Raw genomic sequence first — 26,372 nt, forward strand, 5'->3', positions numbered from 1 at the left:
TATCACCTTTTTGTCCTCTTGTAAGCATAAATTCAATACAAAGAAAAACACTGCATTCCATGCATTGGTCAGTGTATTCTGATGTAACAGAAGGCAAAGAAATAGCTGTTCCACTGAACACACAAAGTTGTCACCTTTTACCATCTTAATTACAGCTCCCTTTGCCTAGAACATGAATCACAGTAATATTCCACTTCTCATGATTATAAGTAAGGCATTGTGCTACATGAGGAAAAAACAGTTTAAGCATTAGAAGAAAATTCAAGTTATTTGAAAATCATAAAAAATAAGAAGAGGTAAATATCCATAGTGGATTTTTTAAAAAAAGAAAGACTACTGCCAATTCTTTCAGTTACCATGGCCAAATGTTTAACTGAGTATGTCAAGGAACTCGATTTAATTCAGATTGGTTTTTTAAAAATTTACTGAATGCTATTTTGTCAGACATTGTACTCGGGGTTGGGAATGCAACAATAAATGAAAGATACGTCCTTCTCCTCAGTAATCTCACAGTCTAACAGGGTCAGTCAGACAATTACCATAGAAGCAATAAGAAGAATGCTAACAGGAGGAGGAGGAAAGGATACACTGATAACTTCTAGGACGGGCTACATCTGAAGTGTATTAAAAGATTCATATGAATCGGCAAGGCTGATCAATTTGAAAAAAAAATCATAAGCAGAAAGAACAGCATATGTAAAGTTATAAAAGAACACATTATGTTCATTACGGCTGAGATACAGAATACATAGCTTATATTTCCTGAGAACTGGTAATGAGGTGGCAAACTGTTGTGAACAGACAGGCTATGTAGGTTAGATTTTATCCTGGGTAATAGGGAACCACTCACTGAAGGACTTTATAAAGCAATATGACACAATAGATTTGCTTTTTAGAAACAATTACTTTAACAGAAATCCAGCAGATAGACGGGATGGGAAAATCAATAAGGCTATTATAGTTAAAAGATGATGAAGACTCAGAGTGGTAGCAGTAGGCAACAGGAAGAGAAAATATTTTTTTTTTTAAAGATTTTATTTACTTATTTGACAGAGAGAAATCACAAGTAGATGGAGAGGCAGGCAGAGAGAGAGAGAGGGAAGCAGGCTCTCCGCTGAGCAGAGAGCCCAATGCGGGACTCGATCCCAGGACCCTGAGATCATGACCTGAGCCGAAGGCAGCAGCTTAAGCCACTGAGCCACCCAGGCGCCCCAAGAGAAAATATTTTTAAAGGATGTAATATGATGTTTTCCCTGACAGCAAAGAGAAGTGTCACCTTAATTGTGCCATCATCCAAGAATACAGAACAGCTGCCTATTGCCTAACACATCAAGTCAAAAAAGTCTGTATCATGGACAAATTTTTTTGCCCTTCTTCTTTTTTTTTTTTTAATGATCTTATTTATTTATATGAGAGAGAGAGCAAGTAAGAGAGAGCATGAGAGGGTAGATGGTCAGAGGAAGAAGCGGACTCCCTGTGGAGCTGGGAGCCCAATGCGGGACTCAATCCTGGGACTCCAGGATCATGACCTGAGCTGAAGGCGGTCACTCAACTAACTGATACTAGACACATATACAAAAACCATCTTAAAAGAGATATACCAGCCTTCTGTGTAGTTTCTTTATTAAGAAGACTCAAAGATTGGGGAAATTATTCACAATCAGAACTTATATCAGACTCCTCTGTGGAGACTTTAAAATGAAACCTTCCTGAATTTCACCACTAGAGATGTTAATTATGTAGAGTTCATGGATCCGTAATTTAAAAAAAGCTTCCCAGGTGAGTCTAATGCAACCCCTCCCTGAAAACAGGTTAGGGGGATACATTTTCTTTCTTTTTTCTTTTTTAAAAAGATTTTATTTATTTGAGAGAAAGAGCACAAGCAGGGGGAGAGGCCAAGGGGGAGGGAAAAGTAGGCTCCCCCCTGAGCATGGCGCCTAATAGAGGGCTTTCCATCCCAGGACACTGGGATCATGACCTGAGCTGAAGCCAGAAGCTTAACCAACTGAGCCACCCAGGTGCCCTGGAAATAAATTTTCAACTGTCAATTGTTCAGTTTGAGAACATAGTAAGCTAGCAGCTAAAGTGCAGATTTGATTTCATCTCCTATTTAATAATCTGTTTTAATAGAAGTCAAAGTTGAATAACACTAAATATGATACCATGGGAAGAATATGAACTTTGAAGCTGCAGTTCAAGTCTCGAGTCCCTCAGCCAACAAACTCTGTAAACTTGAGAAAAACTATGGATCTCTCTAAATCTTGATTTCTCAATTTATATCATGAAGAGGTTGTAACAGATAAATCTGATTCCTGATCTTCAAAGTCAGTACTAATTTAAAATGGATGGGCACACTAAACACTATTGTGTTCAGAAAAAAGACACCATTTTAAAGCACTTTTTAAAAATGGAGCTCCTCAGAGCACCTGGGCAGCTCAATCAGATAAGCGTCTGCCTTCGGCTCAAGTCATGATCCCAGGATCCTCGTATGGAGACCGGCATGCGGCTCCCTGCTCAGCGGGAAACTGCTTCTCCCTCTCTCCCCTGCTCATCATGCTCATCTCTCACTATTTCTCTATGTCAAATAAATAAATAAAATCTTAAAAAAAAAAAAAAAATGGAGCTCCTCTCTCACTCCTCATCCCCTTTTTGGTTTCCTTTTTATTTTTATCTAGGGTGATCATTTGGAAAGCAAAGGTAAAAAAGAAAGAGACACAGGTGACTCCTGGAGCAAGACTAAAAATTTCTTTTAAAACGAAAGCCAAGGGGAGCCTAGGTGACTCAGTCAGTTAAGTGTCGAACTCTTGATTTTGGCTCAGGTCATGATCTCAGGACTGTGCTACCAAGCCCCACATCTGGCTGGGTGCTAGATTTGGAGCCTGCTTAAGATTCTTTCTTTCCGGGGCGCCTGGGTGGCTCAGTGGATTGAAGCCGCTGCCTTCGGCTCAGGTCATGATCTCAGGGTCCTGGGATCGAGCCCCGCATCGGGCCCTCTGCTCAGCAGGGAGCCTGCTTCCCTCTCTGTCTCTGCCTGCCTCTCTGCCTACTTGTGATCTCTCTCTCTCCGTCAAATAAAATAAATAAAATCTTAGGAAAAAAAAAAAAAAGATTCTTTCTTTCCTAGAATGAATGAAACAAGATGGGATTGGGAGGGAGACAAACCATAAGTGACTCTTAATCTCACAAAACAAACTGAAGGTTGCTGGGGGGAGGAGGTTTCCGAAAGGGGGGTGGGATTATGGACATTGGGGAGTGTATATGCTATGGTGAGTGCTGTGAACTGTGTAAACCTGGCGATTCACAGACCTGTACCCCTGGGGATAAAAATACATTATATGTTTATAAAAAAGAAAAAAAAAGAAAAAGAAAAAAAAAGATTCTTTGTCTCCTCTCTGCTCCCTCTCTAAAAATAACAATAACAATAATAAAAATAAAAATAAATTAAATAAAGGCCAGATGTGCTATTTGCCTGGAATCAAGGAAAAGGTAGCAAGTAAGCACTCTTTATTGTTACTGCTCTACAACAATGCTCAGACTCATCATGGGAATCCAATTAATGTATTTAGTTATTTTTTTCTTTAATAAACACTGTAATATTAGTTTATGCATAATTAGATTACTCAGAAGTTTATGCATAAATACATTTCACATTGAAGAGATGTACCCTGTTACAGCAGCCATTATTTTTCTATAATACAGAGGATACTACCATAGTCAAATATAAATTAGCATCAGGAAATAAACTCATAGAAGCAAATGTTTGTGGAAAACTTCCAAAACAATAAGGAATTAAGAATACTTTGTAAATATTTGAGAAAACATAATCAAATGAAAAGCAAACCTAATCTACACATAAATCATACATCCATGAAAATTAAGTATCTCAAACTGTTGCAAAGATATTTTTTATAAACTGGGCACAATTATGATTGCTGATTATTAATAATTTTCTCAATAGATCATTAAGCTAGAACAGTAAGCTAATCATTGCTAACATCTAACAAGTATGCTACGTTTTTACTAAAAAGGGAGTTTGATACTTTGTCACCTTACTTTTGAAGACTTGTACTTCAAAAGGTTATGGAAATCGGGCACCTGGATGGCTCAGTGGGTTAAAGCCTCTGCCTTTGGCTCAGGTCATGATCCCAGGGTCCTGGGATCTAGCCCTGCATTGGGCTCTCTGCTCTGCAGGGAGCCTGCTTCCTCCTCTCTCTCTCTGCTTGCCTCTCTGCCTACTTGTGATCTCTGCCTGTCAAATAAATAAATAAAATCTTTAAAAAAAAAAAAAAAGGTCTATGGAAATCTAAAAGAATGGACAACTATTATTAAACATTCAGTGTTCTTACATAGCACTGACCTAGATACTATGAAGAACAAAATACAGTAAGGTTGGATATATGCTAATGAGGACCTTATGATGAGTCAGAAAGACAAAACATATATGGAATAACAAAAACACACATGGGAAACAGTCAACTGTTTCCAGTCATACATGGCACAACTGTCTGTGGTCAAGGGCCCTATTAACCAATATAGATGAGACAGTATAACTTGCTATTTATGTGAGATAGGAGTTATGCAAAGAATAAAAGGCTCAAATTCATCTGCTGAATTAATATCCAAAATATATGAAGAACTCATAACAACTCAAGCAGAAAAACAATTTGAGAATGAGAAGATCTAAATACCCACTTTTCCAAAGACATACAGATGGCCTAAAAGACACATGAAAAGATGTTCCACATCAGTCACCAGTGAAATGCAAATCAAAAGGACAATGAAAGACAATGAAAGAACACTTCACACCTGTTACAATGGTTATTCTCAAAAAGACAAGAAATAACAAGTATTGATAAGGATAGGAGAAAACAGAACTCTGTGCACTGCTGGTGGGAATGTAAATTAGTACAGCCACTGTGGAAAACAGTACAGAAGTTCCTCAAGAAATTAAAAATATAACTATCACAAGATCAAGCAACTCCACTTCTGGGTATACATCCAAAGAAAAGGAACATTAACTTGAAAAAATACCTGCACCCTCAAGTTCACTGCAACATTATTTACAATAGCCAAGACATGGAAACAATCTCTGTGTCCAATGATGGATAAACCGATAAAGAGTTAAGTGTGTATGTATGCAAGCATACATACATATACACTATGGACTATTATTCAGCCAAAAAAAGAAACTCCTGCCATCTGTGACAACATGAATGGCTCTTGAAGGCATTAAGCTAAGTGAAAAAAAGTCAGAGAAAGATATATAACATATGATCTCATTTATGTGTGGAATCTAAAACACCTCAACGTATAGCAACAGAACAAACTGGTGGCTGCTAGAGGCTAGGGTTGAGCAAAGTGAGTGAAGATGGTTAATAGGTACAAACTTCCAGTTAGAAAGCAAATCATGGGGATGTCATGTACACCATGATGACTATAGTTAATAATACTGTACTGCATATTTGAAAGTTACTAAGAGTAAATTTCAAAAGTTCTCATCACAAGAAAAAAACATTTGTAACTATATGCAGTGATGAGTGGATGAATGTTAACTAGACATAATGTGATCATTTCATAACATATGTTATGGAAGCATTACACTTTACCACCTGAAACAAATATAATATTATACACATCAATTATATCATAAAAAATAGGCTCAAAGCAGGTATCAACTGAAGTGTTGAAGGATATACAATAAGTAGAAAAAATTAAAAATTAAATAGTAAACTATACAACATAGTAAACTATACAACAACACTTTTGTAATATTTACTACTAAACCTTGTTTCTACTAGTGTTCCTCAATGGAAAAGACAAAGTCTTCCTCCTTATATAATAAACCCCATATGCAACAACACCAAGCAAGTAATAGGCAACCAGTAAACTTTTACCCCATCAATCAATAAACAGTTCATTTTAATGAAAGCACACCTGACATTTGCTATATGGATGGTTTACTATTTCATAAACATTAAAAAAGTGAAAGGGGTACCTTCTTAAACAACTAGTAAAATGCTACCTCAGCTCAATTTTGCCCTCTGGATACAATTTTACACTCTGTAAATAAGCCATACAACCTGTTCACAACCTGGCTCTGACTTGTTTTCCTGGTCTCAACTCCTTACCTCTGCCCTATCAGCCTTACACCCCGGCCACACCCAACTTCCGCCGGCTCTCTACATCCACAAGGCCAGAGTCCTTCACCCACTGCTCTACTGCATCTTCCTATTTATCTTCCAGAACCAGTCACCAGTTCTTGTGAAGCTTCCAGGGAGAATTAATACTCATCGGTGGCTCTCACAGCACCGTGTTCCTACCTCCGTTACTGAGTGAAACCAACTATGTTATAACTTACTGGTTCTCTCCAGAAATAAAGGTACCTAAAGGCAGAGCTCTTTCACTTTGATAGTCTGAGCAATACCTAGCACTGTACCTGGTACACAAGACAAAATTACTGCTGAATGCAGGAAAGAGTACACAACATTACAAACATCATTCAAGAGTTCTTTACTATCACCTGGAAATATACGTTCATTCCATGTATTCCACACATCATAAGGAACTCACAGCCCAAACATTAAATGGTGATGATGGAGCTGCAAAAGGACTCTTCATTATCAGATATATCTGCAATAACGTCTGCTTTAAAAATGAACTATTTTTTTTTTTAAAGATTTTATTATTTGAGATAGAGAGAAAGGGAGAAGCAGGATCCCCACAGAGTAGGGAGCCTAACATGGGGCTCAATCCCAGGATCCTGGGATCATGACCTGAGCTGAAAAGAAATGCTTAACCAACTGAGCCACCCCACTGCCCCTGAACTTCTTACTTTAACATGAACTCTTTACTTCAAAAATGAACTGTTTAAAAATGAACTCTGAGGGGCGCCTGGGTGGCTCAGTGGGTTAAAGCCTCTGCCTTCGGCTCAGGTCATGATCCCAGGGTCCTGGGGTCGAGCCCCACATTGGGCTCTCTGCTCAGTGGGAAGCCTGCTTCCTCCTCTCTCTCTCTCTGCCTGTCTCTCTGCCTGCTTGTGATCTTTCTCTGTCAAATAAATAAATAAAATCTTTAAAAAAAAGAAAAGAACTCTGAGTGTGAAATTACCCGACTCAGAAGTTTGTTATGTGGCTTTCCAGAACCAATTTAGTATAAAGCTAGATGTATTTTTGACTGGCAATAAGACTATCATGGAATCCACATAAGACAGTTGAAAATTCAAATTTAAAAAAGGAACTATAAGTAATTAAATATCAAATTATTCAAGAATCCTTGGAATTTGATTTCAGATCTCTATAAAGTAAGTGTTTTTTTCTTCCCCCAGTGTCTATCTTTTGTGCAAATCATTTTACAAAATGTTTCATCTGATCATTTCTTAACCAAATTACTTGTGGAAGCTTTAAAGAATATCATGGCACGAAGTTAAAATCTAGGAAGTTTTGTTATTATCAGCATGTCAGAATGCTGAGAAGGATACCTGTTCTAAAAATTCAAACACAATAGGGTACAGATCTGATTACCTATATAAAGTCTCTGTCAAGTTAAATGAGAATAAATGAATTTGAAATCCAAAGACAAATCTTTCTTCCTTTTAGTATTAACAATAATGTTAATAGCCACCATTTACTGAGAGCCTGCTACCTGCCAGACATTTCATGCAAATTCTACCCGAAAACACTTAGAAGAAAAGTGAACCTAGGAGGCCAATAGCTGGCCAAAGCTACATAAGAAGTAATGGAATTCAAATCCAGGTCAATCAGGTTCCAAAGGATAAAAGTTAATTCACTCCTATGCTAACAACATGTCATACTGAAAGACTGAAACAAATTTCTACAACTCTCTTTCCTTCTTTGAACTGCGGAAGGATAAATGGTCTAAAGCATGTCTCATCACCTCCTAGCACTGCCATAACCATTCTTTAACTCACTGCTTGAAGTCTACAGTATGTGAAATCTATGCTTTTCGACATCTACTTTGATACTTCCAAAGTTAAACTGTTTGAATAGCATACAGTAGTAATTTCTTTATCCTCAAGTCTAGATGAACACGTTTTCATAGAAGTTTCCGAACTGTGTGCTACATAAAATCAATTACTTTCCCCTCAACACTTAGAAGTAACCTCCACAAAAAGGTTAAAAAGCCAGAAAATTAAGAGCAGCTTACTTTTAGGTATTAAATACTCCGAAACTAGTTAAAAAATAAAGAAACAGATTAAAAGGGGGTTCTCTAAATATTTGATTAAATACCAGTTTGCTAACATCAATTTTAAGTCTGAATTCCAGAAAGAAAGGAAAGAGAAGGAAAAAAGAACTTCAATTCAATAAAAATTCTGTTCCACCAGCTCTGCAAAATTTCACAGCTCATCTGCATTCTCTTAAAGCTTCTTCATTGATGGTACTTATTTAGAAAGGATTAAGAGCCAAGTTTAATACAGAAATTATTTAATTATATCTGTTTAGGACAGATGTATGTGGCCACTTATTCTGGCATCAAAGTAATTAGCATTAAAGATCAAAGGCTACTTGTGTGAATCCAGAATACAAACTTGTTTGGATTCTATGTCATGGAACCACAGAAAGAATCCAGTAAGTCAACTTTCACTGAATTTATTTATGCCTGTCATTTCCTTTGGGGCAAATTCAATTTACAGGCTGCTGGCAAAAGAGACTCAAAACTGGTCAGTTTTTATTGTTTGGTATTAACTCTTTCAGGATCAGCCATAGAGCTATAGCTAATTCAACCATGTTGCTGGTTCAAAAGAGAACTTAATTACATTAAGCCAAAGGCATTTATAAAATCAACTGACAGGAAAGAGAGATTAACTGCTATTATGATGTTGCTCCTGAAGCCAGGAACTAGAAAATCTGGATAAAGTATGATAATTAGAATACCTCAGAAGAGAAAAGCTACCAGCTACTTTTTGTTCTTTAGTAACCTGGCAACAAAATTTCCTTTTCTTTTATTTTCCACTTAAGCTCTTGTGCTACAGTTTTACTGTTATTATGAAGAGAATGCTGTGAGCAGTCTGGAGAATGGTTGCATGTGTTTACTCAATTACAACAACTCAGGGATGGCAGGAGATTCCCAAGGGCATCTAATCCAACTATCTATCCAAAGAGAGTGATCCTTTCACCACCATATCTCCATTAAGTAGCCAAAGGATGGAACGTTCTCTACCAATTAAAAGTAGCACACTCCATCTTTAGAGGACTCTCTTAGAAAGTTTGTACTCAGTGACAAAGTCTGTTTCTCTATTACTTTTACCTTGTTGTATACCTAAAAGTCATGAAAAACAAATCTAACCTTTCTTTAACATCTAAAGAGAGTGACACTCTCCTATCTCCATTCCTTCATATGTTCCTAATAGAAAATACTACTGAGTCCCATGACTGTTAGGCAAGCTGCAAAAAAAATTAATTTATGCATATTTTAAATTATTTTAATTTTTAAAAATAATATTTAAAACTTTGAGTTACCCAAACACATTAGATACCAATTTTAAATTAGTAAGTTGATGCTCAAGCAAAAACTTCCTTATAAATAAATGTGTATGCCTGTATTAAATCTCAAAAAACTCAGACACAAGACTATTTTTAATACTAAAATTAAATAAATAATTGCCCTTAATTGTCCCTGATGTAAACTAGGGAAATGTTCACACAAAAGGCTATGTGTTAACTAAAAATTTTAATAAATATTTAAAATACCTTTCTATAAAGTTTTGGGGCTTTGTTATGAAGTTTATTTGAACAGCAGGATGCATTCTAAATTCTTGAGTTATACAGATGAACTCCCTTCTATAACTTTGATAACTTTCAGCCAAAGTCAAACAAAAGAAAAAAAAAATTCAGATCTTCTAAACGAAGACAGAAACTCTGAATTTTAAAGGCATTTAGTATTTGGTCATCTGATTTCTGTAAGATGGAACTGAGATGGACTGCATAATCTATTTCAAGGTCCTCAATTTCAATGTCAGTAGAAATTATTTATAACATTTCATCTGTAGTTTAGTGGTTCATTAAATCCTCAACCGACTAACTGTCACAGACTGTTTTGAAATGTTAACACCATCTAAATTATCCTGACAAAATTATTAAACATTCACACACAATCACTTACCCAAGACTCATGGTATAAAACTGTTAGCAGATAGAGTGCATAATCATAATTCTGTCTCTTTAAAGGGCACCTGTAAGAGAAAGAGAGAGAAGAAGTCAAAATTTTAAAAATTCAGTACATAAAATAATTTGCAAAATATACAAACACTAAATACAAAGGATAACTTAGATTCAGGTATTCTCTATATTCAGGGAATATCCTACCTTTTATTTCTCTTTGTTTTCATCACTAATGGGAGTTATTTGTATCTGATAATAGTTTTACACTATTTTTTGATATGACTGTGTCCAATCTAAGTGCGCTTCACAATCTTGGGGCTAAGAGTCTGCTGGACAGTGTGATTGTATCTACAGAGTTCATTTTAAAAACAGAGATAGATTAAAGACAGTGGCTAATCAAAACGTTCATCTTGATTTCTCCAGAGCCAAGTTTTTAAAAAATGAGCAACACTATTCAATGCTAAACAGAAGTTGTTGTATTTAAAATAGAATTAATGGGGACGCCTGGGTGGCTCAGTTGGTTAAGCAGCTGTCTTCGGCTCAGGTCATGATCCCAGGGTTCTGGGATCGAGTCCCACATCGGGCTCCTTGCTCGGCAGGGAGCCTGCTTCTCTCTCTGCCTCTGCTGCTCCCCTCCCTACTGTTCATGCTCTCTGTCACCCACTCTCTCTCAAATAAATAAATAAAATCTTAAAAAAAAAAATAGAATTAATGACCAAATACTACATAAAACTTCTATATATATAGGAGATAACAAATTAAGTTTTTAGAAATCATTAATTCCAATTTCTTTAAATATAAAATAAAATCATCATTTGACAGGAGCACATGGGTGGCTCAGTAAGTTAAGCATCTGCCTTTGGCTCAGGTCATGATCCCAGGGTCCTGGGATGGAGTCCCATGTTGGACTCTGCTCAGTGGGGAGCCTGCTTCTCCCTCTGCCTGCTGCTCCCCCTGCTTGTACTCACTCTTTCCCTCTTTCTGTCAATTAAATAAATAAAATCTTAAAAAAAACCAAAAAACCATCACATGACAAGTCACTTTAACAGTACTCTGTTTATTCTACATATTTAGGTTTAATAGTTCTCTAAATAGTTGCTACCATAAACACACACACACACCCACCAACACTGGAAAACTTAGGGAAAAACTCTGTCAGATACTTACAGAATTTCAAAGAGCAACACTTTAAAAGTAATTTTTTAAGCTGCACAACTAAAAACTCAACCTTATTTTACATTTTCTAAAGACAGTAAAAAAGAATATTACTAATATATCTCAAATCTATTTTCCCCCATACTATAATACTCTAAAACCAGGGTTCCCAAGTTTTTTCCACCCCACATTATTGCCTTCATTTATATATGCCATACTACTTCTTCTCACCATTAAGAAGGAGGACATAAAACTTAAATGACTTCCAAGAGCTTTGAAACTAGAATGGGAAGGGAGAGAAGATATCTGCCCACTTGCTTTTCTCTAAAGGCAGGTCTTTGTATTTTGACATAATTCAGAAACAGCCAAATATGGTAAGATAAAAATAAAATAATCCTGGGGCACCTGGGGGCTCAGTCAGTTAAGTGTCTGACTCTTGATTTTGCTCAGGTCACGATCTTGGGGTCACAAGATCATGCCCCGTGTTGGGCTCCGTGGTGGGCATGGAGCCTGTTTAAGATTCTCTCTCTCCCCCTTTCCTTCTACCCTTCCCCGCCTTCCAGAAACAGAAATAAAATAACCCTTTTGTAAAAACATACCAATAACCCTTCTTCACCTCAAATAACACAATTTATAAATTCATGAGGTAAATTTAATACTGTTTTTATGAAGCAAATTCACTAAAATTCTTATTTACAAAATTGCCTGGGTAAATTAAATTTCTGTATTTAATCATTTAAATTTTGAACTGAAAGATCTTTGACTTTGTAAAAATCAGTTTAAACCTTAATCACTAGCAAATCACACTTTTGTTCTCTTCTAACATCTTCCCTGAGTCTTATTCACATGGATGTATTAGAATCCAGACTGAAAAATAACAATAATAATTTAACTAGGCAGTTAGGCAAGCCTCTCCATGTCCATAAAGAGGACAGCAACAGTAGACTAGTGTGAAGATATTAAACACATGAAATGTAGGTGGCTGGGTGGCTCAGTTGTTAAGTGTTTGCCTTTGGCTCAGGTGATGATCCCAGGGTCCTAGGATGGAGCCCTGCATCGGGCTCCCTACTTGGTGGGAAGCCTGCTTCTCCCTCTTCCACTCCCCCTGCTTGTGTTCCCTCTCTCACTGTGTCTCTCTCTGTCAAATAAATAAAATCTTTAAGAAAAAATAAAATAAATAAACACATGAATGGGACAACTTCACTGACCTAATACGTTAGTTTATGTTGATGTATAAGGCTACCCCGATTTTTTTTTATTGTTTTAATTTCTTTTCAGTGTACCAGAATTCATTGTTTATGTATACCCCGATTTTCAATGTCATTTCTTAAGGAAAGGACTGCCAGAAGACTGGAAGATAATAAAACAACACAATGACCAATAAAAACAACACAATGACCAATTGGCTGAAGTTTTCTTTACCTGTCTGTTTTGATGGTAAGTACATCTGTAGTCTTGCAGCATCGCTCTCCCACAAGTTTAATGAGTTTCTTCTTTGCATGATCATCTAAATTCAAACTGGAAAGTTTAACATTAAAAATACAAGAAAAAGTTATTTGAAAAGAATTATTTCAGATACTTTGTTTAGTGAAAAGAAAACCCCAAAACCCAGTAACAATATCATTTAATGTTAAACTAACCAAAAAGAAACTTTTGCAACCTGTACTGTTGTCTATGTAGAGTTAGCAAACGGCATGCATTATGAAGCCTGATCTTACTCATGGGGAAAAAAAAAAAAGGAGGAGGAGGAAACTGTTTTGAGTTGAAAGTTCTGGGCATTAGCACCTTTCCTGTTAAAACCAATAAGTCTCTTAAATAAATGATATTACAGCTTATGAGTAGCACTAAGAATTAAACTCAATTAGTATTAGTAAAGCTGGAATATAAGAATAATGGGATAAAACAAAAATGCTTTAAGATATTTCTACCATGCAATTATGAGACTTTTATCATTGCAACTTGCTTAGGGATATTTATTTTAAAAGGTACAGGTATCTCATGAAAGATGGTATAGAGCATTCATGAAGGATCAAGACATTTGAAATTCAGCTCAACATTTCTCAAAATGTTAATACTAGTCCCAGAGGCTGTTAAGTAGAATTATTTCTCGGGGCGCCTGGGTGGCTCAGTGGGTTAAAGCCTCTGCCTTCTGCTCAGGTCATGATCCCAGGGTCCTGGGATCGAGCCCCACATTGGGCTCTCTGCTCAGCAGGGAGCCTGCTTCCTCCTCTCTCTCTGCCTGCCTCTCTGCCTACTTGTGTTCTCTGGCTGTTAAATAAATAAATAAAATATAAAAAAAAAAAAGAATTATTTCTCTAAAAAGGCTATTTTTGTTGAATATATTCAGATAATACAGAGTTAAACTGGGTTCTTTATAGAAGGACTTCTTAGAAGTGGTAATATGCTAATGAGCATTCTGAAATTTCAAGACGCAGGGTTCTTATGTAACAATTTCCAGATTTATCTGACCTCATATTCTATTTTTCAAGGGACAGTTCATGGAATTAGTCTTCCTTAAAACATATTTTGGGAAACACTGGACTACATGAACAGTTTTTATTTGGAGAGAATTATGGCATGGATTGAAGGTATCTAAAAGAAAACTAGACTTGACATAGAAAAATAGGTTAGATATGAGAATATAGTTAAGTAAGGTAAGCCACACACTGTTTTTCCATGGACGGCATTAAGAATAAGAAAAATCTATAACTATATGAAGAGAAAAAAAGGCTCAATAAGATTTTACAATCACATCTACTTCTCGTTAGCTTCAATAACCCTGCACTTCCCTCAAGCCTTCATAGCAGAAGAGCTTATTTATTTTTCCATTTTTCCCACTAGCCTGCAAACTCTCCAGGGTAAGAACGGTATCAGTCCCATTTTTGGTGATGGCCTAGCACTTAAAGAACATATGACATGTATTTGTTGAATGAACACATTAATGAAAAAAAGAAAGGATACATGTTACTTTTAAGCACTGTGAATTTTTATTTGAACTAAGAAAATATAGGAAATAAATAAATAAAAATATACTTTTAAAGAATAAATGCAGGAAAAACATTGACTATTAAATATCAACCTAACAGAATGGTCCTATGTGCAGGCAGTGCAAATTACCACAGTCCCCTGGAAAGAATACGTATCAACAACCAGGTTATCAGCTTGAGGTATAAGAAATATAATTCTGATTATTAACAATAAGAATTACTTAAAAGGAAATAGTGAAATGAATGTACCCCTAATTATTAACATACTTGTACATATGCATGCATACAGATACAGTACAAAGAATAGTTTTTACGTTAGAATAAGAGAATGGAATGATTTTTTTCCTTTTAAAACTCCCTTCAATGTAATCATTTTCAACAATAAATTTAAAAATTTACAATTTAAAAAGTTTAAGTGTTCTAGCTTTTTATGTAAGAAGTAGTAAAAAAAAATGGCACCAATGCTGATTATTGTAACTGCTTTAAAACTAACATTCACATTAACACTTTGAATGTTCAAAAATTATACAGCGTTTATGCCAGAAACTCCAAATATTTTAGAGCCATGTGGTACACTCACGCCACCTGCTAGCACTCAAAGGCACTGCAAAATTGTAGTCATTAAACTAGATGAACAGTCTGACTCTGAAATTGAGCAGCAATCATTACCATTCTTTTTCCAAAATTCCAAAGAATGCTTGGACTTTTCTTTTGCTACATTTTAAAGCATCAATACTGTATTAACATTATCCCCCAAAACAACACTGACATTTCAAATCATAGGAGATCATGGTTTTATGTATATACTTTCAAATGCCCATATTTAAGAGTTACATAAATTGAGAAATAAACCTAATTGTGTGAAGTACCTTCTCTATTTAGAAGCATAGTACGTCAGTTAAAGAACTATAGTTATATACAAAAGACAAGACCTGGGTTTGATTTCTAGATTTGCAACTTTATTTGCTAAGTGACCTTAAATCACTTGATCTTACTGTTTCCTCATTTACAAAACAAAGTACTCACAGGATTTTTGTCAGGAATAAATAAGAATAAATAGAAGAAAGCCATTTTTAAAGAAAAGTCCTACACAAATATTGTTTTTAATTCAGCACTACCTTTATGACTATCAAGAAAAATATGATACCATCTTTCTTTCTCTGAATTTAAAAATTTGAGTATCTTTTTTTTTTTTAAAGATTTTATTTATTTATTTGACAGAGTGAGAGAGATCACAAGTAGGCAGAGAAGCAGGCAGAGGGAGGGGGGAAGCAAGCTCCCCACTGAGCAGAGAGCCCGATGCGGGACCCGATCCCAGGACCTTGAGATCATGACCTAAGCCGAAGGCAAAGGCTTTAACCACTGAGCCACCCAGTGGCCTTGAGTATCTCTTAATATAGTACTTTATACTATTTGACTGGCTTCACAATATTACTTTAAATCATGCCAGGCGACACCTGCTTAAATATCTGACTCTTGATTTTGGTCATGATCTTGGGGTTGTGAGATCAAGCCCCACAATGGGCTCTGCACTGGGCAAGAAGACTGCATGGCATTCTCTCTCCCTCCCTCCCTATACCCCCGAAGAGAACTCAGGTTCTCTCTCATGTTCTTCCCCCCCAAAATAAATAAAATAAAAAAATAAGTCATACAGGAATGCACATGCTTTAGTCCTACTGTTTTACCTACTTTTATCCTTGAACTACATGATACCATTCAGGACACCACCACTGAGCTTTAACTGTCAGTGGGTAGAGTGAAGAGTCCGAGAAGGGCAGATGTGAGTTAGGAAAAGAACACAAAGAAGTGATAAAGGTTTCACATGGTGGTATAAGACAAAAAGGAGACAGGAGGCCCCTGGGTGGCTCAGTGGGTTGGGCCTCTGCTTTTGGCTCAGGTCATGATCTCAGGGTCCTGGGACCAAGCCCCACTTTGGGCTCTCCACTCAGCGGGGAGCCTGCTTCCCCTTTTCTCTCTGCCTGCCTCTCTGCCTACTTGTGATCTCTCTCTCTATCTCTCTGTCAAATAAATAAATAAATAAAATCTTTAAAAAAAATTTTTTTAAAAAAGGAGACTAAAGTGGATGGCGGCCTGATAGGTAAGTGGTATCTTGTGGGATACTTCAAATAATGCAGTCGGATTATTTTTATGTAAAATAAAATAAACAAACAGAACAAGTAGGGAACCGGATATCTATTCTGGTACTGAAGATTAAGGCCCACAAAAAGTAAGGCAAAATTCTAGATTTCCTGATTCTGAGTTCAGAGATTTTTTAAATCACTTAACATGGAGCTTGACAACAGCTGGTTGTTATTATCATCATTATTATTAAAAAGAGGCAACATTTACTAAATTATTAAAAATATATCAGGTATTAATTACCCCTAGGTACTTTTAAAAAAAATTTTTAAAAACATTTTTAGGTAATCTCTATACCCAACGTGGGGCTCAAACTCACATCCCTGAGATCCAGAGTCACATGCTCCTCTGACTGAACCAGCCAGGCGTCTTACTCCCTAGGTAATTTATATTAACCTGTGGAATGTTGGCCAAGCATAATTTTAAGGTTTCCCCCCCTTTATCTAGATTTTCTAAAATTTATACAGTAAACATGTATTGTCTTTTGTGATTTTAATATTTTCAATTTCTCCAAACATATAAATGTAATGCTATGATATTTAAACTATTCTAGGGGGGAAAAAAGGCTGACGAGCTTTGTAAATTTATTTCATAAAGAAGGCACAATCCTGATACCAAAACCTTTCAAAGAAAGAAAATTACAAATCAAACATGGATGTACCTCTAATAATATTTCTAGAAATTAAAGTTTATCTACTTGTTACCTTATAGTGTAAAAATGGTTGCGAGACTGTCAACATATTTTTGCAGTCCACATGGAATGTTCTTTTTCATTTTTTTTTTAAGATTTTATTTGACAGACAGAGATCACAAGTAGGCAGAGAAGCAGGCAGAGAGAGAGGGGGAAGCAGGCTCTCCGCTGAGCAGAGCCCGATATGGGGCTCGAACCCAGGACCCTGGCATCATGACCTGAGCCAAAGGCAGAGGCTTTAACCCACTGAGCCACCCACGAGCCCTTTCTTTTTCATTTTTTAAAAAGATTTTATTTATTTGTCAAAGAGACAAAGAGAGAAGGGGAGGGAGGGAGAGAGAGAGCACACATGAGCAGGGGGAGGGGTAGAGGGAGAAGCAGGCTCCCAGCTGAGCAAGGAGCCCAAAGTAGGTCTTGATCCCAGAACCCTGTGATCATGACCCTGGCCAAAGGTAGCCGCTTAACTGTCTGAGCCACTTAGGCACCCCAAACATGGGCTGTTTTGATTTAAAATAAAAACTACATGGAGTACAAAATCTAATTTTTTGAGTGTTAAAAAAAAAAAAAAAAGGAGTCTCTACCTTTGCTATGATATGACGAAATGGCACTTTACTGGTGAGGTTTTCCTCCCCAAAAATACATACCAGTCTAAGCATGAGAAGAAAATCAAACAAATCTAAAATGAAGTACATTCCACAAAATACATAACTAGTACTTCTCAAAACTGTCAAGGTCACTAAAAACAAGTAAATTCTGAGAAACCACCACAGTCAAGAGGTGCCTAAAGAAATCTGAATAGGGGCACCTGGGTGGCTCAGTCTGTTAAGCATCTGCCTTTGGCTCAGAGCATGATCCTAGGGTCCTGAGACAGAGCCTGGTGTCAACAGGGCTTCCTGCTCAGCGGCAAGCCTGCCTCTCCCTCTCCCATGCACTCCAACTCATGTTCTGTCTCATGAGTGCTGTTTCTCAAATAAAGAAATAAAATCTTTAAAAAGAAAATCTGAATAAAGTATGAACTTTAATTAATAATGTATCAATATTGGCTCATTGTAATAAATGCACCACAATAGTAAAAATGTTAACAACATAAGAAATTTGGTGTGAAATATAGGAGGATGCTGTGAACTATCCTTGAAAGTTTTCCATAAATCTAAATTTTTTTTAGTTAAAAACAAAAAAACAAATAACAAAAACCCATCAGGTAACTGCTCTGTGACTGCTGTGTGAGAAAGCTATGCCATGTGGATCAAGACTCTTACCGGAGAAAACAGTGGTTTCAAATACTAACTTGGAAGTTAGTACAGCAAGACACTTGGAACTGCAATAGTATGTGACATGCTCTGATGGGTAGGAGCAGGGATTTAATGTTTCTCCAAGCAACAAACGATCCTAAAGAAAATGCTAACAGAGCAGATCCATAGGAAGGCAAAAGAATGATGTACTATGAAATAATCAGGGTTCAGAACACTTCAGTAAGTGTAAATACAACCATATAATTCATTACTACATTAATTCAAAGGAGATCATTTCAAAAATGCTATAGGACTAGGACACATCGTTAACCTAATAGAGGCTATTATCTCAAACTGAATACCAGTGTATACTTAGAAGCTAAAAGCCAGAGGCACATCCATTGTATAGAACAGCATAAAGGACTACATAAACATTATTTTAGAAGTTTCACCTAATGAAAAAGACAAAAAGAAAAGATAAAAATAAGGTATAGATATTTAAAAAGGAGAATTAAAACCACTCTTATTTATCACTCATTTCCTAAGAAATCTCTGAAAGAGTAAACAAAAAGCCCAAATATTCAGATTTTGGTCTCTTATTATATATAAGTGTTCAGCCTCAAACACTCTCTTAGCATAGAAAAGACCCTGATTTACGTTATTCTATGTAGCCATTAATAATATATTAAAGAGGGGCATTTGGCTGGCTCAGTCAGTAGAGGATGTGAGGTTTTGAGTTCAAGCCCCACCTTGGGTATGGAGATAACTTAAAAATAAAATAAAAAAATAATATTAAAGAGTGATAACTTTGTATGCTAACAGATGGTAACTGCACTTATCATAGTGAGTATTTTGTAATGTATATAATCATCACTAGCTTGTACACCTGGTATTAATATAATAATGTATGTCAACTATACTTCAATAAAAAAATTAAAGAATGTTTAATAACCTTGGAAAAATTTTAATTCACATTGTTAAATAAAAAAGAGCAGATAACTAATCAAATATAGTATCATCCTATTAACATACACAAAGGTTGACTATATATATACTAAAATGAATTCCAGTAGTCAAGGTTATTTATAAGTAGTAGAATTAGAGGCAATTTTATTTAATACTTTAAAATTTTCACTGTTTTCCAAATTTTCTACAGTATCAGTTTTCTATATACAAAATGTTATTTTGAATTAATGTATTATAATAATTCTTATTTTTAGAAAAATATTCCTTTTCCTTACCCTTAAGGTTACTACTCGTGCTTTGGGGTTTCGGATAGATGGTCCTGCTGAAACATAATCAGTTGTGTCCACTTCAATGGGAAAATGCTTCTCACATTTTTCATCACGGTCCAGAGCAGCTGGCCACTCAGTGCAGAAATCTGAGAATTAAGAAAAATAATCTCAAGTATAGTTTCGCCAAGTACATTCTCGTTGCAATGTGCGCTACCAGACCAAATCACTGAGGGAGATGACTCTCGAGCTACATGGAATGAAAGAGCAGACTCTCTTCTGCACCTCACAAACACATCATCATCCTTCACCCCTTTTCTTCTCAGATGAATCCTCGTTAGGGAATGTGATTAAATGAAAGACTCAGATAACTTGGGTTTGGTGAGGAGCAGTAAGCTTGGTTAAAAGGAAGCTATGACTTGATAGAAGCTTATTATAGCTTTGCACATACCCAGTTATGGGGCAGTTTAATCCCCCCTCACTCACCAACTAAAAGCAAACAGTTCATAGTGCTCAGAGTGTTAATTATTTTTGAGAAAACAACAGTTCATAGTAATTCATTCCCAAATGAAAGTTACTAAAGTTCTGAGGGGAACTGAAAAAGGCTCTGAAAGAGCTCTTAGAAGAGAGATATGGTCTCCATTCTCTCAGAAACTGAGCTGAATAGGGCCTCAAACTGAACAGGTACAGGCTAGGGCATTACTAAATAGATCCTTACAGTAACTCATGTTTCCTCTAGGTGACTTCTGTGCCAATGAAGCTAAATGGAAAAAGGAACAGACTTGTCCTCAGATTCAGGCAACACAACTAGCCTAAAGGGGAGATGGGACTGGCTGTGAGAAGTGGGCCACAATGGGAAGTTTCAAGCACTGTGACAAAAATGTAGTGCACCGTCTATCTCCACAGCACAGATCTCCACAGCACATACAAACTCAGGCCTTCAGTGGAGGGGTGGGGAATAGGGGAGAGGGGGCTGAAAAGAAAAAGAGCTCCTGGCATGTCCTACAGCTATCTGTATTGAGGGACTCCGTAAGAAGGTAGCTGATTTCATTTTGCCCTATTCCTATAAAGTTAGTGAGGTAGAGGGCTCTCAGCTTGAGATGTACTTCTGGCACTATCAGCCTCCCCTCCATGGAAATTTCACTGCATTCTAAGAATCTTCATTCATTCGAAGAATACCTAAAAGTAATTGGTTTCTTAGGTCAAACCTATTAAATCTCAGGGGGTCTGTGCTTTCTCCAAAAAGCATGACTGCAGGAGAGGCTGGTCACAAGCACAGGCATATGTGGAACCCCTTCCACGTGACGATTTAAGGGACAGTGAAAGGTACTTTGTCAATAACATTTCCTATAGTTAACAATTTTCTTTCTTTTTTTTTTTTTTTAAGATTTTATTTATTTATTTGACAGACAGAGATCACAAGTAGGCAGAGAGGCAGGCAGAGAGAGAGGAAGGGAAGCAGGCTGCCTGCTGAGCAGAGAGCCCGATGTGGGGCTCGATCCCAGAACCGTGGATCATGACCTGAGCCGAAGGCAGAGGCTTTACCCTAGTTAACAATTTTCTTATAGTAGGTACTATATTTAGCTCCCTTTATAGGCTTTAATACCAGTCAGCAAAATGCCACAAAGACTCTCCAAGATTTATAACTAAATATATGGTAACAAATTAAGTATAGCTCACACCATTCCCTGAACACCCTGCTTAAGAGAGCAATACTCACACACTTGAGGGGAAAGAAGTAGCTCCACAATTCTGACATTTAAATAAAATGGAAAGAGCATGATTACTGAAGTTAAATTTTATTCCCATCATGGAACAATTCCAATATCCTGCACTCTAAAATGCCACACTGCCAAGCACTTTATAAGAGACTAGTTTGGAGAATTTTATGAGTTCTTGGGTTTGTACTGACTCTTTTATTTTTTATAACTTTGAATAAGTCATTTCAATAACCAGATGATAATTACAACTTTTAAATTACCGGATTATATGTCTAAAAAATACAGCCAACTGGAAAGTACATAATAGACCCCTATTCATCTGATAGGTAGAGCAATAGACTAGACTTCGAAAGACCTTGGTTTTTACTTAACTTCTACCACTGATTATTAAAGTTTGGGTAAATTACCTAACTTTCCTGTGCTTCAGATTTTCCACTTGCAAGTTAGATATAAAATCTGAACTGACCTACTTTAAAAGAAAATTGAGAAGAAATATTTTAAAAGCTTTTGAGTTATTTGGAAGATACAAGCTAAATCTAGAAGCTGGCAAAAGTGTAAAGACAAAATCAAAGAAAGATTAAACACTTAAACACTTAAAATATAATGCAACTTTTCTGAATGTGCTATATGAAAACCATTCATTTAAGAATTATGAAGTATTTTAGAAGTACCTCATTTAAAAACCCATTTCTAGATTATAAATGCACATTCCAAAATAATGTTTAAAAAGGAAAAAAATGAGATTTATCACAGTGCAGAACATTCCTTAACTGGCTTCACAAAGGATCAAAAAGTGCTACATGGTTTGTGCCAAACAAGGAACAAATCTGGAATAATGATCAGTGACAGTCTATCACTAGGCACCAATATAAACAGAAACATACTAAAAGGATACAAATGCATTCTACTATCCCAAAAAGACCACATCCATGAAAGAAGATAGGAGAAACTGTTCTTCCTTCATGTAAGAGTAAAGTCATTCTTCCTACTTTTTGACTTCTTTATTTCTTCCTTACATTTCTCAATAAAAGGCCCTTCCAAAAGCTCAAATTATATCATAATCATGATCACTATACTATTTCTCCTTCCAGCATTATCACGTTACCTGCGAAGAGCTTTTACTTCATTTCTTTTCTGAAAAGCCTTAACAAGTGTACTGAGCATTTATATATCTCCTTTTAATTAGCATGAAGAATTCATTCAAAGGTATTAACTCTTGAATTAAACTACACAACCAATCACTAACAGCTGTGAACCTAAAACAATTCTAATGTCCTTCTGTATGTAGTCCAATGCAAATGAGATGAGAAATTGAGTCTATGTATATATGAAAACATGCATAAAACTATGAAAAAAAAATTCTTTGCCTTTACCTCCGTGCATGTGGGAAGGAAAAAGAATAAGTGAGTGAGGGCTATCTGGGTGGTGCAGTCAGTTAAGCCGACTCTTGGTTTGGTTCAGGTCACGATCTCAAAATCATGAGACTGAGTCCCCTGTGAGGCTCTGTACTCAGCAAGGAGTCTGCTTCACATTCTTTTTTTTTTTTTTTTTTTAAAGATTATTTATTTATTTGACAGACAGAGATCACAAGTAGGCAGAGAGGAGGAAGCAGGCTCCCTGCTGAGCAGAGAGCCCAATGTGGGGCTCAATCCCAGGACCCTGGGATCATGACCTGAGCCAAAGGCAGAGGCTTTAACCTACTGAGCCACCCAGGTGACCCTCTGCTTCAGATTCTCTTTCCCTCTTCCTCTCTCCCTCCCCTCTGCATGCTCTCTCTGCCTATATCTAGGAATCAATAAATATTGTTCAAATTCAATAAATTTAGAACTGGCAATATAGTCATGGTCTGGTGATTACTTCCATTTTACGTATGTATAATGAAAAATATATACTAACATAACTATACATATATAAAATATACAGAGAAAGAATATATAATAAATACTGTATAGAAAGAGACTATATCGGGCACCTGGGTGGCTCAGTGGGTTAAGCCTCTGCCTTCAGCTGGGGTCACGATCTCAGGGTCCTGGGATCGAGCCCCATATTGGCTCTCTGCTCAGCGGGGAGCCTGCTTTCTCCTCTCTCGTTGCCTGCCTCTCTGCCTATGATCTCTCTGTCAAATACATACATACATACATAAATATGAGACTATGTGGAAAAAATAAGCAAATATACTCTCAGCAAGTAATTATCAGACCTAAACAATGACTAAAAGAGAACACTTCTAAAATGAGGGGCTGAGGGGAAAGGAGAAATAAAAGACTACTGCTTTTCATCATCAGTTTTTCTGCTACTTGATGTTACCACATCTATGTATCACTATGAAGTTCTTATTTTAAATAATTTCTTCAAGATAACTCTCTGCAAAGTATCCCATTACTGACTCTATAACTATTGACTTGGCATCTTTCTACATTATCTTCAGTTTGGATTATACTGACTTCTATCTATAGGCAACACTCTGCAATATTTTCTTCCATCACTTTATGTATGTGCTATCTATAATGCAACAATTAAGTCCCTAGTCTACCTGAACAAGGACTACAATTTCCGGTTCTATTTATTATTCATAGCCACTTGCAGAGTAGTCTGCAAAAAAAAAAAAGGAACTTGCAGATTTGACATCTTAACAATTCACTGAAAACTTGAAAATTTTTCTAAAAAAAGGAGAAACTAGCAATGAATATAAGACAATTTAATACAATAAAAATGAGGTTTTGTTCTTCCATTTTTATTGAGATATAGTTGACATAAAACATTGTGTAAGTTTAAGGTACACGATATATTGACTAGATGCACTTAATATATGTTGCAACATGATTACATTCACAACACTAACACAGTGTCACGTAATTACCATTTCTTCTTGTGTTAAGAATATTTATGATCTGCTCTCAGCAAATTCCAGGTAGAGAACACAGTATTAATAACTATAATCACTATTCTGTATGTTAGATTCCCAGAACTTATCATAAAACTGGAAGTTTGTATTCTTTGACCAACATCTCCCTCCCCCACGTAGCCCCTACTATTCTGAGTTCAGCCTTCTCAAATTTCACATGTAAGTGAAATAATAATCCAATTGTTTTTCTCTGTCTTATTTCATTTAGTACAATGCCCTCAAGGCCATCTATGTTGTGACAGATGGCAGGATGTCCTTCCTTCTCATAACTAAATAATATCAAACACACACCCCACTTTTTTTTTTTTAAGGTTTTAATTTATTTATTTGACAGAAAGAGAGACTGAGAGAGGGAACACAAGCAGAGGAAGTGGGGGAGGGAGAAGCAGGCTTCCCACTGAGCAAGGAGCCCAATGCAGTGCTCAGTCCCAAGACCCTAAGACCATAACCTGAGCTGAAGGCAGACGCTTAGTGACTGAGCTACCCAGGCACTCCCCACTTAGGTTGTTTCCATTTTTTGGTTGTGGTAAATAATGCTGCAGTGAACAGAAGAGTACAGATATCTCTTCAATACCATGTTTCCTTTTCTTTTGAAAAAAAAAAAAAAAAAATATATATATATATATATATATACACACACACACACACATATACACATTCACACACACATACATATATATATCCAGAAGTGTGATTGCTGGATCACATGGGAGTTCTAATTTTTTTTTTTTAAAGATTTTATTTATTTATTTATTTGACAGACAGAGATCACAAGCAGGCAGAGAGGCAGGCAGAGAGAGAGAGGAGGAAGCAGGCTCCCTGCTGAGCAGAGAGCCCGATGCGGGACTCGATCCCAGGACCCTGAGATCATGACCTGAGCCCTCTGAGCCACCCAGGCGCCCGGGAGTTCTAATTTTTTAAGGGACCTACATACTATATTCCATACTGGCTATATCAATTTACATCCCTAGCCATTAGTACAATAGGGTTTCCCTTTTTTCCACACCTTCACCAACATTTGGTATCCCTTGCCTTCTGGGTGGTAACTATTTCTAGCAGGTGAGAGGCAACAGCTCCTTGTGGCTTCGATTTGCACTAATCTTTCCACAATTAGTTATACTGAGCATCTTTTCACTTGTCCACTGATGATTTGTATGTCTTCCTTGGAAAGACATCTATTCAGGTTCTCTGCCCATTTTTTAATCAAATTATTTGGGATATTTTGGTGTTGAGTTGTGTAAGTTTTTTATATATTTTATATAACCCTTATTAGATATATCACTTGCAAATTCCTTCTCCCATTCAGTAGGTTGCCTTTTCATTTTGTTGATGGTTTCCTTCATTGCGCAAAAGCTTTTTATTTTGGTGGTCTCAAAAGTTTATTTCTGCTTTTATTTCCCTTTCCAAAGAGACATATCAAGAAAAATAGTGCTAAGATCAATGTCGAAGAAATGCCCATGTTTTCCTTAAGCAGTTTTATGATTTCAGGTCCACATTTATGACTAATCCATTCTGAGTTTATTTTTGTGTGTGACTTAAGCCAGTGGTCCAGTTTCATTCTTTTGCATACACCTGTCCCATTTTCCCAGCATCATTTATTTATTTATTTATTACTATCTTTTCCCCATTGCATATTCTTGCCTCCTTTGTCACAGCTGAATTTACCATATAAGCATGTGCTTATTTCTGGACTCTCTATCCCGTTCCATTGATCTATATGTCTACTTTTGTCCTGATATCATACTGTTTTGATTACTGTAGCTTATTGTATATCCTGAAATCTGAGACTGTGTTATCTTCACCTTTGGTCTTGCTCAAGACTCTTGGTTATTCAGGGACTTTTGTGGGTCCATACAAATTTTTTGGATGCTTCTTTCTAGTTCTGTGAAAAATGCTGTTGGTATTTTATAGGGATTATATTCAATCTGTACTTTGTTTTGGGTAGTATGAACACTTTAACAATATTAATTCTTCCAATCCTCTATTTATTTTTAAATTGAGTTGTCTGGGATTTTTTATCATTGAGTTGTATGAATTCTTTATATATTTTGGATATTAACCTCTGACCCGAAGTTTGCAAATATTTTCTCCCATTCTGTAGACTGCCCTTTCCTTTTGTCAATGGTTTTCTTTGCTGTGCTACAGCTTTATAGTTTGGTATAGTCCCACCTGTTTATTTTTGCTTTTGTTGC

General features: G+C 36.4%; 1 protein-coding gene across 1 annotated transcript in view; it reads right to left on the reverse strand.

The window, feature by feature from the left end:
* Positions 1 to 26,372, reverse strand: part of LOC309870266 (liprin-beta-1-like) — a gene marked incomplete at its 3' end in the record, with an annotated part of 138,739 nt that overhangs the window by 102,877 nt on the left and 9,490 nt on the right. The gene's annotated exons all lie outside the window — the stretch shown is intronic.

The sequence above is a fragment of the Mustela nivalis genome (assembly GCF_964662115.1).
Source record: "Mustela nivalis genome assembly, chromosome: 7".
NCBI classification, from domain to species: Eukaryota; Metazoa; Chordata; class Mammalia; order Carnivora; family Mustelidae; genus Mustela; species Mustela nivalis.